Source organism: Serinus canaria, chromosome 1, assembly GCF_022539315.1.
Source record: "Serinus canaria isolate serCan28SL12 chromosome 1, serCan2020, whole genome shotgun sequence".
In the NCBI taxonomy this organism is placed as follows: Eukaryota; Metazoa; Chordata; class Aves; order Passeriformes; family Fringillidae; genus Serinus; species Serinus canaria.
Window position 1 is genome coordinate 106,484,368 of NC_066313.1, and position 14,978 is coordinate 106,499,345.

At 43.5% G+C, this 14,978-nt stretch overlaps 1 long non-coding RNA gene across 3 annotated transcripts; it reads left to right on the forward strand.

Annotated features, from left to right (window-relative positions):
* The first annotated feature begins 1,175 nt into the window (after positions 1-1,175).
* LOC108961963 (uncharacterized) lies at positions 1,176-14,637 on the forward strand. Of its 3 annotated transcripts, XR_001990385.3 has the most exons (6): positions 1,176-1,445; positions 1,698-1,849; positions 2,383-2,618; positions 10,787-11,007; positions 11,786-11,903; positions 12,669-14,637. It is a non-coding gene; the product is annotated as an uncharacterized LOC108961963 (long non-coding RNA). The 3 variants fall into 3 exon arrangements; XR_007778804.1 differs by having other exon boundaries at positions 1,698-2,618; XR_007778808.1 differs by lacking the exon at positions 11,786-11,903 and having other exon boundaries at positions 1,698-2,618.
* The last annotated feature ends 341 nt before the right edge of the window (positions 14,638-14,978 follow it).

Consider the following 14,978-nt stretch of genomic DNA (forward strand, 5'->3'; position numbering starts at 1 on the left):
CTTTGCTTTCACTCTTGAAATTCTCTGTTTGACTTGCAGCTTGTGTCGGAAAGGGCCTGATCACAAAAAATAAATGTTAATGCTTTTACCAGGAAAGTTAGCAGGCACTTACATGTCACTCTTCCAAGGCATACAGGTGTGTAAGCAGAGAAAAGTCACACATCTCTCTTTGAATCGGGTCCTCAGAGCATCCACGGAGATACTAATTATCTTCTGCTGAATATCCCCAATTTCTTTTATGTCACTGAGAGCTGTAGTTGCCTGGCAATACCCAGTAGCATCCAAGTGCCTCGGAGGACTGGATGTAAACTGCAACATCGGCTCATTGTAAATGGAGACAGGTGTATTTCAAGATTTTTACAGAGAAAAAGGTGCACAGAAAAGTTTAAACAGACAGCTGAAACACGTCCTTTTTATTCACATGATATTTTATTCCTTGTGATAACCAACTTCTCCTTTTATTAAATAAACTCCAACAAAACCTTCCCAGCTTTTGTCTGATGTTTTTTCCATTGCTGATCTTTGTGTCATACGATTCTGTTGCTGCAGAAATTTACACCAGGGGATGTCTGACTGGGATATCCAGAGCCTTGTCAGAATGTGCAGGGCAGGACTGAAGGACCTGGCTGGGGGTATCAGCCTTGGTGGTCTCTGGGCCACCTTCTGGCTTGCCACAATGCTCCTGATGTGTGAGTGTGGGCTCACAGGCTCTGTGCAATGCCTGTGGGTTGTGTGAGCTGATGGGCAGCTTACCAGCAGGATAACCAGTTCAGGTAGTGGCAATGTCTCTTTCCCCTAGACAAGCTTGTTCAGAGCTCATTTAAAAGAGTCCAAAAGACTTGGGGATAGTTTCAGCCTCAGCACCCAGCTCTGGCCCACTGTGGCAGCTCCAGCACGATGCCTGCTCTGCTGCAGGAGAGGCACCCACCCTGCTCAGTACCTTTTCTGTCAGTATAATCAACACCATAGAAGCACAATTGCCTTCACCTGGCTGCCTAGGCCCTGACTCCAGGCTGTCCTGCACAGTGGATCAGGTGCTCAGAAGGCTTCTGTAACAGAAAGTTCAGACTCCAGTGGTCACAGGACTATTCAGAGCATTTCAGCTACAATTTATGGCTTGAATCCAGGCTCAGCAGTGGGCGGCCGCAGTGTGGGAGCTCTCTATTGCAGAAGCAAGAGAAAACTTCTGAAAAAGCTGGCAGAGTGGTGGCTTTGTTTTGTTTTCTGTTCTGTTTGGTATTTCATCTGTCAGAAGAGCTGTGGTTTTGTTTTCATGAGAGACTTTGTCTTCATAAAGGCTCTGAGCACAGGACAGCAGGGGAGGGCTGTGCCTGCAATGTGGCTGGGAGGTGCATGTTGCAGGCAGCTCAGTTCCTTTCCCTTAGCAGAGATGGGAGTGAGCTTTAATCAAACACTGCTTTAATCAACACCTGCTTAACTCTAAGGTGAGGCCTGTTTGTTTGTATTATAAACTAATTCAGCAGTAACTGGTTCAAACAGTGCTTTTAATTTCATGGGTGTGTGAAATGGTTGTGCTGTGGACAGCTGGCCCCCTGTTTAAGAGGGGTTTTTTTGCTCAGGTTGCAGTTCTTCATAGTCTGGAGTAGCAGTTTTCCAGAACATACCTGATGAAATGATCTCAATCTGTTTCCTAAGAGAATTGGGTTTTTTAACTGAATTTTTCTTCTTGCTTTTAGCAGAATAAGTGCTGCCTGTATTAGGAGAATAAGCTGCCATATTCCAGTCTGTTCCAAGTGGGAAAAGGAGCCTGGTGCTGCCTCTGCCTGTGACCTGAAAATTCACCCTCATGTGCGTATTCCATGGCTGGATGAAGACCACTTTGGCACAGGTGATGCAGGGGAAGGACACACTATTGCATTCTGAATCAAGAAAAGCATAACATACTGGAGGATGTGCTTTTTTTTTGTCCTCTCTTTGAACATCACAGTCAGCACTCACTTCCCTGCCTTCCTCTTCTTTTCCTTAATATCAGAGTGGCCCTCAATAAGCCATTGTGCTCTGTGCCTCTGGGTGGTGTTTGGTACAAGCTGAAGAAAATTAAACTTTGGTGGCAGCATAATTCAATGTCCTGTCATTGCACAGTGTGTGCATGGGTACCAGGCTCCAGCCATTCCCTGCAGTGTGGCCACTCTGTCACTCTGCCCATTTCCTCCTGCAGTGACCTCAAGCACGAGTGCTGTTGTAACAAGCAGGTAATTTAGACATTCAGAGAAATTTAGGAGAGGCATGCCAGGGGACTGGGGACTCTAGGCTGAGACTTCACAGCCATCAATTAAAGATCATAAGGTTATTGTACTTTTCTAGTTTTAACTAATTACTTGCTTAATTTCTACCTTCTAATTTATGTCCTTCTGTCTTTAGGTATACATCATATACATGTCTAATGCAATTTACTGCAATATATTTATCACATTATGGAAGAGTGTTATCTTCATCAATTACAAGAAAAAAAAGCCCCTAGAATTAATAAGGGGATAAAAGCTAAATTTGTATTTTGGTGGACTCTTGAAGGCTTATCTCCATGGGAAAGCTGTGTGTAAATCTGCAGTGTTTCATCTGGCTTGTGTTAAGTCCTAAGTTTGGATCTCAATTCTATGGTAAGTGTAAAGTATCTCTCCACAATAAAAGGGGAGTAAACTGCCTTGGAGTTAGCAAAGGTGGCAAGATGAGTCACAAACTAGATAATTTTCTCTATGTTCTGCTCCATCTTGTCTTACAGCAGCCTGTGCATACTTTTCAGTTAATATTTTTCTTTATAATCTAACAATTGGTTAAATTAGGGTAGCTGTGGTGTTAAGAAATAAGTGGCAGTGGAAAAAACATCCTTGTGCTGCTTTATGTTGTGTGCTTGTTGCAAACCTTGCAGTGCTTATCCTTCCCTATTCCTGACAAGTTACCTGTCCTGTCTAGCCAGAATAAGCACAGATTACAAAATTCCCTAGCACTGCTGAAGCCCCCCTGCCAGGTGCTCACCTGGGTGGGTGTCTGAGCCAGCTTCTTGATCCTTCTTGCTGTTAACACTGCCTGGTCTGAAGTGACCAATCCACCCTTCATTTCCTCTGCTTCTCCTGGCTCACTTCCTAGAAAGGAGAACACAAGGCTCTGCTTTTCCCAGGAATTATGATCACCTCTTTTTCCTGTGCCAGATTTTTGCCAGTGGCAGAAGCTCATGCTTTCTCAGAATCTCTCTTCAAGGTTCTCATCAGGAACATGAGAAGCCAAATTTTATCCTTTATTTTAGTGGCATAACAAGTAGCCTAGGGTAGAAAAAGCAGTGAGTTACCAGTCCTGTGTTCTGCCACACTTTAGCACTCCCAACTGCTCTTTGGGCTAAGGTCAGTTTACAGAAGCTGAAGATGCAGCTTTATACCCCCCAAAAAATAATTGTAGATAAATTATTTTTCCAAAATACCTCTTTTTAACATTCCATTTTCCCAGAATAGCTCTGAGAGCTTTCATTTTTACACACTGTCATGACTGAAACATAAGAACTTTTCATGGACATAAATTTTCACAAGGAAAGAGCCAATGTAATTCTACTGAACCTGGTTCTGTACTTCTCATGCATATAAAATTATTTTTACCTTTTTCATGTTGGGTGGAGAGATCCTTGGCTTGGAGTAATAGAGAGTTAAAGTCACTCAGTGCTGGTCTGAATGACTATGTAAATTGCAAGAGGCAGAGAATCTGATACTGTGCCTATAAATTTTATTAAACCAGCTGCTTGTCAAAATTCATTTTTGCTTTATTTAATCATTAGCTATTACTGGAAGAAAATTGTACATTCTGCTGTTAGTTCTTCTGTTATAAATCTGGCAAGAGAGCCTAATTCTTACCTTCTTCTGTCTGGTATCTGGAAATCAATTCCAGTGAAATTTACTTTAGATTTAAGCTACCATATTCATAGCATAACCTGGTCTTTGTGGTTCTTAAAACAGATGCATGGAAACGCCTATAGTTGTAAAAAATTATCTAAGTCAGCTGGTTTCCTGCCATAGCTTTTACCTCTGTGTTTTGGACTGTATTCTGCAGCAGGCCTTTGAGCATCAGACACTCAACTGGCTGGCCATTGAGCTGACTGTGGCTAAAAAATAGATACTGGCACATACTTAGTCAGGCATGAGGTTTACAGGGAGAGCCAAATTTGCCAGTTGTTGCAATAGTTCCTGAAGCAAAGGTGTGGCTGAGTTAGCAAGCATCTGCCCTTCAATGTCCTGGAAAAGCTCTTCATGTGCTGTGTCATCCCTTCTGCACACTTTTACTGCAAATTTATCCTGGGAACAGAGTGGGTAGATGGGGTGATGTGCCCTGGTCAATTTATCCTCTGTGGGGCTGAGACCATTGCAAAACAGGAGAAGAGGTGCTTGAGACTAACCAGGAGAGCCCAAGCCAGCAGCTGCAAGCACAGGGAGCAGGAGGGGCTGTGGGAAGTGCAGGAGCCAGGCTGGCTGTGTGTGAAGTGGGCTGGGGCTTGGTTCTGCACAAGAAGGGGCTCTGTGTACCAGGGAGAGGCTCAGGTGATGGCCAGCCTTAGAACAGACCCACACTGTGCCTGCATGGGGCAATGCCAGCACCTTTCAGCCAAGGAATGTAATACTGCTGTGCCCAACAGGGGTTTTATCCAAACTGATGCCATTTGGCTCCTTCTTTGAGTTTCCATGCACAGAGTGTTCAGGAAAGGACATCTAGCTAAAGGGTGTTAGCTCTCCAATTACCCTTGCCTGCTGTAATGGCTCCCAGAGGCACATTCTTCCCTGCTATAAATTAGAATAACCCTTAAAGTTGGCTAATTTGTCCATGCCCTTTACTAGGGATGAGGGTAATAGGCAGGAGATGTAGAGCAGCCTTCTCCCCTCGTAGCCTCAGGGCTCTCTCATCCACCTCAGCCCAGCCAGCAGTGGGGATCAGCTGTAATCCTCACTTCCTGCTGACAGCAAGGAAAAGCTGGGCAGGCTGTCACATGGGCCCAAAGAAATCCCTTCAGAAACACACCACCATTCTCATTCTCATGCTGTACTCTCAGCCAGCACATGCCCTGAGGATGCAAAGGAAGCTTTTCCAGTCCTCTGGCTGGCAGCAGCACTGGGCTCCTGTAGCCTACCAGGTGCTTGCATAGGCATCAGTCATGGGTTAGCCTTTGTTTCAGCTTGGGAAAAAGAAATACTTTATTTTTCAGGTTACCTATGGACTTTCAGCTGCTCAAAAGTTGCATTTTCAGCATGGAGAAAAGCTGTTTGGTGCTTTTCTGCATGGTGATCTGCACACATAATTTAAAGAAAAGGAGAAAGAACTCGTGGGAGGAAACCTTCACTTGAAGGGAACTGCTTTGTTCTGCTTTAATCTGTGTTGGTTGATTGACCCTTTCTGGTGACAAAGCTGCTGCACTGCTGCTCTGCTCTGCTCCTGAGGCCAGGCAGCAGAGGTCATTTCCACCCTGGAATGGTAAAGTGCTAGGGGTAAGTTTGTATGGCATCACCCCAGTTCTTGCAGTGGCAGTTTGGGTTTAAAAGAGGTTCCAGAGGGGCCCCTGTAGCCACCCCAGCGTCTGATGGAAGTTTGCACATTCATTTGGACACTGCAAAGCTGTGAGCAGGGGTCTCTGTCAGGTTTCATGTGTGTGTTAAGCTGTGTGTAGGTGCACCTGAAGACCCCTGGGGTTCCCTGTCCAGTCCTTTGCACCCTTTTTGCTCCCTTTTGGCAGCCTGGGGAAGAGACCCCTAAAAGACCTTGGGAGTGTGGGGGAACCTTCTGCTGGTTTTCAACCACATCAGTTCCTTGATCCACTTTCTATACAGAGGTGCAAACATTTGTCCCAGCAGGGCAGATGGGTGGTGTGAGGGTGGAACCAGTGGTGAAAGGAGAAGAGACCAAATCTGCTAATCCAGTACTGCCACCAAATAAACACACCTTGAACTGCAGTGCTGGGAGCTCATCTGTCACTGCTGCCCTTTCACAGGGTGATGGGGAACAGGAGCTGAGCCTAGGAGCTTAGCTTTGAGAAGCAAATTTATTTCTGTTAAGTCTAAAAGAAGCCAGATATTCTTTTGTTTAAGTTTATCCAGGCAGATCTCTGGCAGTTTCCCCATTTCCCTTTGAATTACCTCCTCTGAGTTCACTGCAGTGCCTTGGGTTCACTCTGGAGCATAATTGAGTTATGGCTGCTCATTTCCTTGTGTTTTTGTGATGAAAACAAATCTGTGGTGTGGAGATACCTTCTGGCTAAGCCAAGAGGTAAGTGAAGACACCTAAGTGCACCCAAATGCTTGCAGAGTCCATCACAGGCTGGAAGAGTGTGGGAAGGGTGAGGAGACTCACCCCTGTTTCACTGATGTGTTTATCAAGAGATTTCTGTAGTGGTTTTACCTCACTATAAACCGAGCAAACACAGAGAGGAACCAGGCCAAAGTTCAGAGGAGCCTGGCTTTTCATGCATTCACCTTTTCTGACTGCTCCCACCCCTTGTGCAATGTATAATAAATGTTAATGAGTTATTTCTTATGGGCATTGCTGTGAAATGCCAGTCCTGGCTGCACCCTGGTCAGACCCCAGCTTGCTCCTGTCCCCTCCCACTATTCACACACACCTTAAACCAGCTGCAGGTGCTGCAGACAATCAGCTCTTAGTGGGAACTGACTGAACAACACAAGGCTCACTTTTTTTTTCTCTGAACTTTACCCCTGAAAACAAAACTTTTTAAAAAATTTTCTCTAGGTTTCCTTCTGTTTCTACATCAAAACAATTTGGCAGCCCCAGCCCCCACAGTGATTTCTGCAGAACTAGAGAGTATTCAGCTACACTCAGACCTTGCCTACAATCTCAGGAAGGTCTAGTCAGGTTTCAGAGTGGGAAAACAGTCTGCTCCTGTCTGTGAATGTGTGGAATTGAACCAGGGAATGTGATGAATGAGAATGTTTTTCTTTCCCAGCATATCTTCGAAATCCCACTGGCCAGTCTGTGTGACTGGCAAAACTCTCCCAGAATTCTGGCTGTTGTAGCCCATCCCAAATCTTCTCTCTCATTAAAGGATTAAAAAGCATGCCAGTATTTCTCCACGAAAAGTTTCCAAAAATCCTGTAAAGAAAGCCTCTGCTTTTTTCACTCTCCCTGGCTGGGAGCCAGTGGTGAAGCTGGAACCCCTGACTCCGAGCAGGTTGGGCCAGTTCTTGTTCCCATTCCTCCCTGGCCTGGAGCTGCCTCCACCTGCCCTGGGCATGACAGGCTCTGTCCAGCCCTGCCCTAGGCAGCTCCAGCCTGGATTCAGTGTGGTCCTGGTTCCTGGACAGTTTTGTGGGCACCAGAGCTGATCTGCATGAGGATCCAGCCAAGGAGGGACAGGTCTCATGTACCTGGGCTGCTGTGCAGGGAATCACACCAGGACACTCTTCTTTACCTTCTTGAAATGTGAAGGGAAAAAGGGAGATAAGTGATCCCTCAACTCCTGCACCATCTGAGAATTCCTGATAGGTTCTCAGATGGTGCAGATCACCAGGAAGTTTTTGGACTGAATTCCAGCCAAGAGCCTGGCCCCAAGTTCTTTACATGGAAGCAGCACTCAGAAACAACACAGGAAATTAATGTTCTCTCTTTAGATGTAATAAATGTTTGCCTCTGTTGTTTAATTCTGTTGCTCGGTGTCCTGCCAAGGAGTTCAGTGCTGGATGATACAAATGAGAGCCATCCTCACCCTGAAGGGCTGACAGCTCAAGAGACAGACATACTGCAGACTGATTTTGCCAGGGAATAAATAGATGAATGTGGTTTCATGTTTATCACTTTTACCAGTGAGGAAGAGCAGGACAGATGAGAGGTTTTTTTCTACTCTTTATCTTGGGGGGAAAAACCAAACCAAACCAAAAATTATAAAAAATAAAACCAAAAAAACCCAAACCAAACAAAAAAAAAAACCCAAAAAAAGAAAAAACAACAGCCCAAAAACAACAACCAAAAAAACCCCCCATCCAGTGAATAGTGAATTTAGGAGAATTTGAATGGGAAGTAGCTAGAGAGCAGTGTTTGGCCATGGAGAGGAAGACAAACTGTTCAGGGCAAAGTCTCCCCACAGGAGAAAACTACCTTAAAATTCCTTCTGAAATAAATCAGAAGTTCTCCAAATAATCCCACTTAGTGCATATGTACTGCAATCTGGCTAATTCATTACCTGTCCAACAAAACTGGAGTAGCTGAACCACATTTTTTAATTTAACCAAAAAATTATTTGTCTGATTTATCTGACAGCAGAGGGCTGCTGAAAAATTTAAGTACAATTCTTCAGATTTCAGGGACAATTGACCAAACTGTGCCTGGGCTTTCTGGCTACATGAAGTTTGTATTTCCAGCCATGGCTTAACTATAGAGAAAATATTAGCTGCAACCCTTGTTTTGGCTGCATAGCTTAATGCACCTGCACAGGCAAACAAGGTGCCTACATCACTGCAGATTTCAAACACACTCATGTTTAACTCAAGGCTCTGATTCTTTTAGTTATCAATTATTGCTCTGCAAAGTTTTCAGGCTGGTGTCCAAATTTGTAAAATCTTCTTCTATAAACTTGGGCTGTTCCCTGCACAGAAGTGAAACAGCAGGGATTTACACCAGCCTGTCACAAGGTCCTGGAGGTGATGTTCATTTTTGGCTGCATGCTTATACCAACTTCTCTGCATGGCTATTTACAACATGCATTTTCTCAGAATGTTTATCTATTCATAGGTTTTCAGGTATTACAAACCTATGAGAAGGTAAAGGAAGAAGGTAAATATTACATGGAAAACTCCATATTAAGGGTTAAACACATCCACAGACACAATCAACAATGTGATTACCATGAGATTGAAGACCAAGTGTTTTGGTATTTCTAAAAGCCTTCAGGACCACCTGCACTCATAGCACAGTAATACTTTAATGCAGCTTTTTTATTTTAGAACTCAAAGTGTGAAATTCTCATAGAGACATTTCCCAGGCTTGTGTTCTTTGTATGCCCTCAATCACACTGGCATTCATGGGAATTTTCTATGAATGCAGGGTCGGGCCCTGTTACAAGTTTCTGTTTTCTAAGTCTATTAGGGGAACACAAGAAGAAGCAGATATTACACGTGCAAATTTTTACTTTCATCTCCAGGTGGGTATGAATAGTGTGTCATTAGTTAATGATGACATAAGAGCTGGCATTCCTGATAAGCCCACAGTTCCTCCAGGCTTGCTGAAAGGTTGCAATCCTATTAGTCAGATGCTGTAAAAGTTGGGTTTTTAATTTCCTTGGAGTCAAGATAACTCTTCCCTTTCTGAGCTGCTCAGAATTACTCAGAGATACACATTCAAGGGAAGAACTTGGGCTCCAAATTTAAAGCACAATCACTTTTAAACACAGGGTGAAGTACAAGCTTTTTTCCTATGGTTCCCAATGAGCACCTTTCCTACTGCCCTGTCTCCTCCCTCTTTGTCATCATCTTCCATGACTCAGGGTTCATGGGACCTCCTTCACATCCCACCCTCAGCCTCACACCTTCCACCCCTGACAGTCTGATCCCCTGGAAAAGGGGACCTGAGACATCAGGGGACCAAACCATGGTTTGGTTGTGTCAAAGTCACAAAAGCCCAACTGTGAGAGGGGATCTCAGGACAGCAGGCTGGCAGGGAGCCAAGAGGAGCGTGTCAGTGGCTGTGCTTTGTAAACTAGCAGCAATCCTTTTGCCACTGTGGATTGCAAAAACAGCAGCACTGCCAATGTTTATGTTCCTCTGGCATCCTGACTAGGAATCCTTTAGTTACATCATAAGTATGTGCAATAGGGTTTGGAGTTTTGCTGGCTAGTGGTGTGATTTTTGGCCTCGTGAAATGTGGCTGGATGTGTAACTGAGTGTCAGAGTTATATCTGGAGCTGAACCAAAGCCACAGGGAGACAGCCTCATATTGTGAGCAATGCTTGCTATAGAAGTGGGGGAAGAGGGACTTGGCTCCTCTTAAGTCATAAGCCTGACCAACAGAACTGCATTGTTTGGCTCCAGATGTTGCCCTGCTGTGAATAATTTGACTTGTCCTGCATTGTACTGGGTAGCAGAACTTTACATAGTGTTATAAATGAATTAACATATATCACACATAGCAACCCCCTTTTGCTATGCTCCATTTTGTAGCTCAGGGACGTTGTAGGAAGCATAAGATTGCAGACCAGGGGATTGTTTTGGGGTTTTTTTTCCCCCTGTGGTCCATATGTGGAACTCTGAGATTTAATGTGGACTGTTTTCCCAGTGAAGTTTGCCCTTCTTGGCTAAGGGCTAGCTGTCAATAGGAAGTTGATGTGAAAAGTGTCAAGGGCTTATTATCTTAATCTCTTACAAAGTCCTGCAAACTTTCATCAGAAAAAAAACAAGAAATGCAAAAGTAGAAAGGGCACTGGTTTGTATCTGGAATATATGGACAGACATCATCATTTAATTCTTCTGTTGTTTGTCATTTTATTGTTTTCACCAGCAATATAAGCAGCTTTGCACCATTCTTCTCTACAATTTAAGGACTATTTTTTCTAGGATGATCAAGACTCCGTTGAAGCTGTCATTTTGAAGGGTTATGATACAGGTGGAAAATATGAACATTGCTTGATTCAAATAGAAATGTGATCTTGAGAGATACAGAGGGCCATGGCAGTGAGGAAAATAGCTGTGTAAAATCCAGACTCAGTTCTCTTCCTGCCCTTGGTCCTTCAGGCAGTGACTGAGAGCATCCCTAGCCATTCCTCCCCACACTGATGATTCCTCTCCTCTCTGAGCAGGGGTTCAGAGAAGCCTCAGTTGTCTGCAGCAGCTGCAGAGCTACATGGCCTGTGTTGTCCAGCAGAGATTTGGTGGCTGCTCCATGGACAGACAAAGCTTTCTTGCAGGGGAGAAGCTGCAGCCCCGAGAGCAGCTGCAGAAAGCACAGGTGCTGTGCTACTGCTGACCATCCTGCTCCCAAGACAGAACCCTGCACCAACCCTTTCATCTGTGAAAGGAGGTAAGAGGATTGCTGTACCTCAAAGATGTAAAGCTTAGATAATTACAAGTGGGAGACACTGAAATATTACACCAGTAAAAATACCTCAGATGAAGAATTGTTGCTCTTTCAAGGCTATGTGATTTTCTCCAGGTTGTCCTGTTCAGTGAATTCTAAAGGGCAGGGATATGCTTTTCTTAAACTCTGTGGAATGATGCTGGATTTCTATTTGTTGGCTTTTATTTTCTGTGACAGTCCATAGGGTTCTTCCTCAAGGGATTAAAGTACCTTTGCAGACCTTGCTCACCACATCCTTCTTCTTCCCATTCCTTCTCTTTTGAACTTAGATATAGACTTCATTCTGACAAGTAGCAGAAAAAAAAAATCTATCTGATTTGTTGCCAGTTATATGTAATTCAGAATGCAGGGCTGCACTGGACTATTTTCTGTGCAGAAAAAAAGAGGTGAATCATCCTGAGGTGGGCACAATCCCTTCAAGATCTTGAGTCCTAAACTGACAAGTTACTGTGGGCAAGCTGAACCACTTAGCTCCCAAGTCCTTCCCAACCATAATCTATAACAAAGAAGGATATTTTCATAGAATAATGTTTCAGCTACTTCTCATCTTTTGTGCCACTTTTCTGAAATCTTTTTTGGGTACGAGCTGATGCTGCACTTCAAATTTCTTTTTTGCATTCAATGAGGGCCCAGTCATTCTAACTAACTTCAAAAGGGATTTTATATTCTATGAAATACTTCACATTTCTTTTTATCAAAGTCTGATTTTTTTTTTTCCCAGGGTTGTACAAGCTCACGGTACCTACGGAGTCTGTCTGTCTGCATCACTTTCATGTGTTTGTGAATTGCTAATGAAGCTATGTGGGCCTCAAAGCATGCAGAGGGTTCCCCTGCCCTGGGTTTGTACAACCTGAATTAATGCTCCTCTAGAAATCCCAAAGGTGCCTTGCCCCTTTTGCCCACTGCTTAAAAGGAAAGGATTCCCTTGCTTGTGAGGGTGAGCTCGTAGAAGCCCAGCAAGAGCGCTGTCAGCCAAAGGTAATCGTTTTTGCTTTGCAAATTATTGATGGGAAACAGAAGGTGCAAAATCCAGGGAGATGTTCTCAGCTGAAAATCCTATTTTTGCTCTGCTGTTGCTGAGTAGCCTTGAGCATTTCTGCTTATAATGTAACATCCCAAAACTTCCATACATGACTGTAAAATTGCTGAAAACCCCAAATGTGCAACTTCTCTTACAGACAACTATTTTTTTGTAACAATGGTGCAGTGATGCATCTTTCCTTTCTGCTTATCCAGCTTAGCTATAGATCCAGTAAACAAATATTCCTCCAAAGGAGTGTTGGGAGGTGTCCTCCATTCTAAAGCTGTTAGTAGAGATTTCCTTCATAGTGAAAATTAGTTACTTGCTCACTCATATACTAAAATGAAAGGGTAAAGAACATACTTTGTATGTTAGTAATTATTTTTTACCAAACAGTTTAAGATTTTTTTGGTCATTCCTTTGATTTCTTTATTCTCAAGGATAACCAGTGACAATGAACTCTCTGTGTTGGTAATTTGTTGATGGGGGAAAGAGAGATTTGCCTGTATTATTTAAAATTCTGCAGTGAGGACAGAAGGAAAGATTGAAAGTATTCTCAAAAGACAATTAATTCTTTATGCAGGTTTTATCAGAAACACGTGAAGCCCTTTGTCTTGCCCTTTGTGAAAACAGAATGTGGAAGAACCCAAGAAGATGACAGAAACTAGGAAGGTATGGAGGGCTGATCCCAAAAAGGACCTATGCACATAATGTGGCTTTTAACTGAAATGAAGGTGCCTGAATGCAAACCTGCATTCCTGAAGGTGTCCACCCCATCCTGTGTTTCACAAACTTTTGATTTTAACATTCCCCAATTGTGCATCTGCTTTTGCTCAGGAACACCTCGGTCCTGAGAAAGCTGAGCAGAGTGAGACCCACCTCATCTTCAACCCAGGGACTGCACTCAGGGCTCATTCCCCAGAGACATCCATGCTGCTGAGGGTTGGCATGGCAGGCTGGCAGGTGGAATCCAGACAGAGTGGGATGGAGACCTTGCTTTTCTTCTGAGATTTGGCAGGGACAGATGCCTTCTGTACAACAGCAGCTGGTTGGGTCACTACCCTTCACTCTCAGGGCTCTCCATCCACAGTGACTCAAACCCACACCTCCCCCAGGCACCAAGTTAAAACCAGGCTGATCTGAAATGGCACCTTAGCTCAGCCATCAGCTGAGGACAAACTCAGTTGTGCCATGTCCCAAGTTATACCAGGCCCAGGATCCACACTCACACTGGATTCCCTTTGTGGCAGTTTCTGGTGCTGTCACTGTCTTTGATCACCCACCACATCCTTGCAGTCAAAACAGCACAAACCAGAGGAAATTCCAGTCCACTAAATGTCTTATGGATGCTTCAGCTTATCAAGCAAATAAGAAAGCAGTGAACCATCAGAATTAGAATCTTATATAGATAAATATGACTCCATATGTATGTCTTTCCTTCTGCAGCCCTTTTCTTATGTTTTCCTGAAAGCAGACTAATTATTTAACTTGGGTGGCATGTGTTTGTTGCTACATAGTTCTAGAAAAGGTGCCAGAATCCTGTAATAAATTATTTCTCTGAAATTTTAAATATCTGGGCAGCTAACTGTCAAGGATTTTCCATGCACAGATGGGAACTGCAGAGCAGCAGATCTGTGGGGTCTGAATCTCATGCAGCACAAAAGGAGCCCTTTCATGTTACATGAAAACACCCTGCAGTGTTTGAAATTAATTCCTTTGGATCAGGGGGAATCAATTTTGGTCAAATTGCCTTCAATCAAATGACTAATGGTTTTGTTAAAAATCTCATTGTCAGTCTTGAAGAGAGATGTTGATGTGGATAAGCTATGCTGAGCTTCCCTTTGCTCCCTCACTGCTCATGGCTTGAGAAAACTCTTCAGAAAAATATCCCATGCAGCATATTTTGATGTTATCACATGTTAGCACATTTCATCCAGAGCTATCCAATCTGATTTTAAATTGCATGTAAAACTTCAACTAAATATAATCCAGATTTCATATTGTTTTATTATTTTCTTCCTCTATACCTGTTCCCAGAGTGCATTCAATAAGACCGTATTGTTCCTTCCTCTGCCATGAATATTCATTATATTCAGGTTTTCATTTTGGGATCTGGGATGGGCAAAGCTAGTGAGGTTTCTTTCTTGTGAAATCTGTTTGATCAGGGGAGTTGTGGTTTCTTAATTCTCTAAAATTCAACACCGGGCCAATTTCACTTTTCTTTATCTGATCAGATTTTGGTGTGGTGTTAGATTAAAAAGAAATGCCATTGTGGAGTGCAGCATCTGAGATTTAAAGAAAGAATTACTTCTGTTCAGTTGTAATGAACATTATTTGCCCTTTGTGTGCAGGTCTTCTATTAGATCCAGCAGCTTTTGCCTTAGATAATAAGGAAGGGATTATGTGACAGATAAGTTGATTACTCAATAATTCCCCAGGAAAAAATTCTGAAGCAAATTCAGGTGATAAACACCATCTGTGTGGGGGAGAACCGTCTGTGAATGGGTATGGTAAATCTCTTATATGTGTGTGTGCAATATGTTCTCCATATCCCCAGCTGAGGTGGTCAGGTCCACTTCTCCAGGCAGAAATATCCCAGCCCAGCCCTCCCCACAGAGGCACAGCACTTGGCTCTCTCATGGACACCCACTGCTTTATTTCCAGATTTTTCTTTGGTAAAGCAGAGAAAAAGCAGTAACTTTTGAGTTCTCTGAATACTCTCCTTGCTGCTGCTCAGCCCCAGCCTTTTCCTGTTTACTGGTGCAGCTCACTTGAGGATTTCTTCCCCAGGTTTGGCTCATTCTCATGATCTGCTTGCTTCTCTGCAGAGCTTCTCAGATCTCTGTACCCATATCATCATGGGTAAGGTTCTTTTGGAAGACTTTTTATCTTT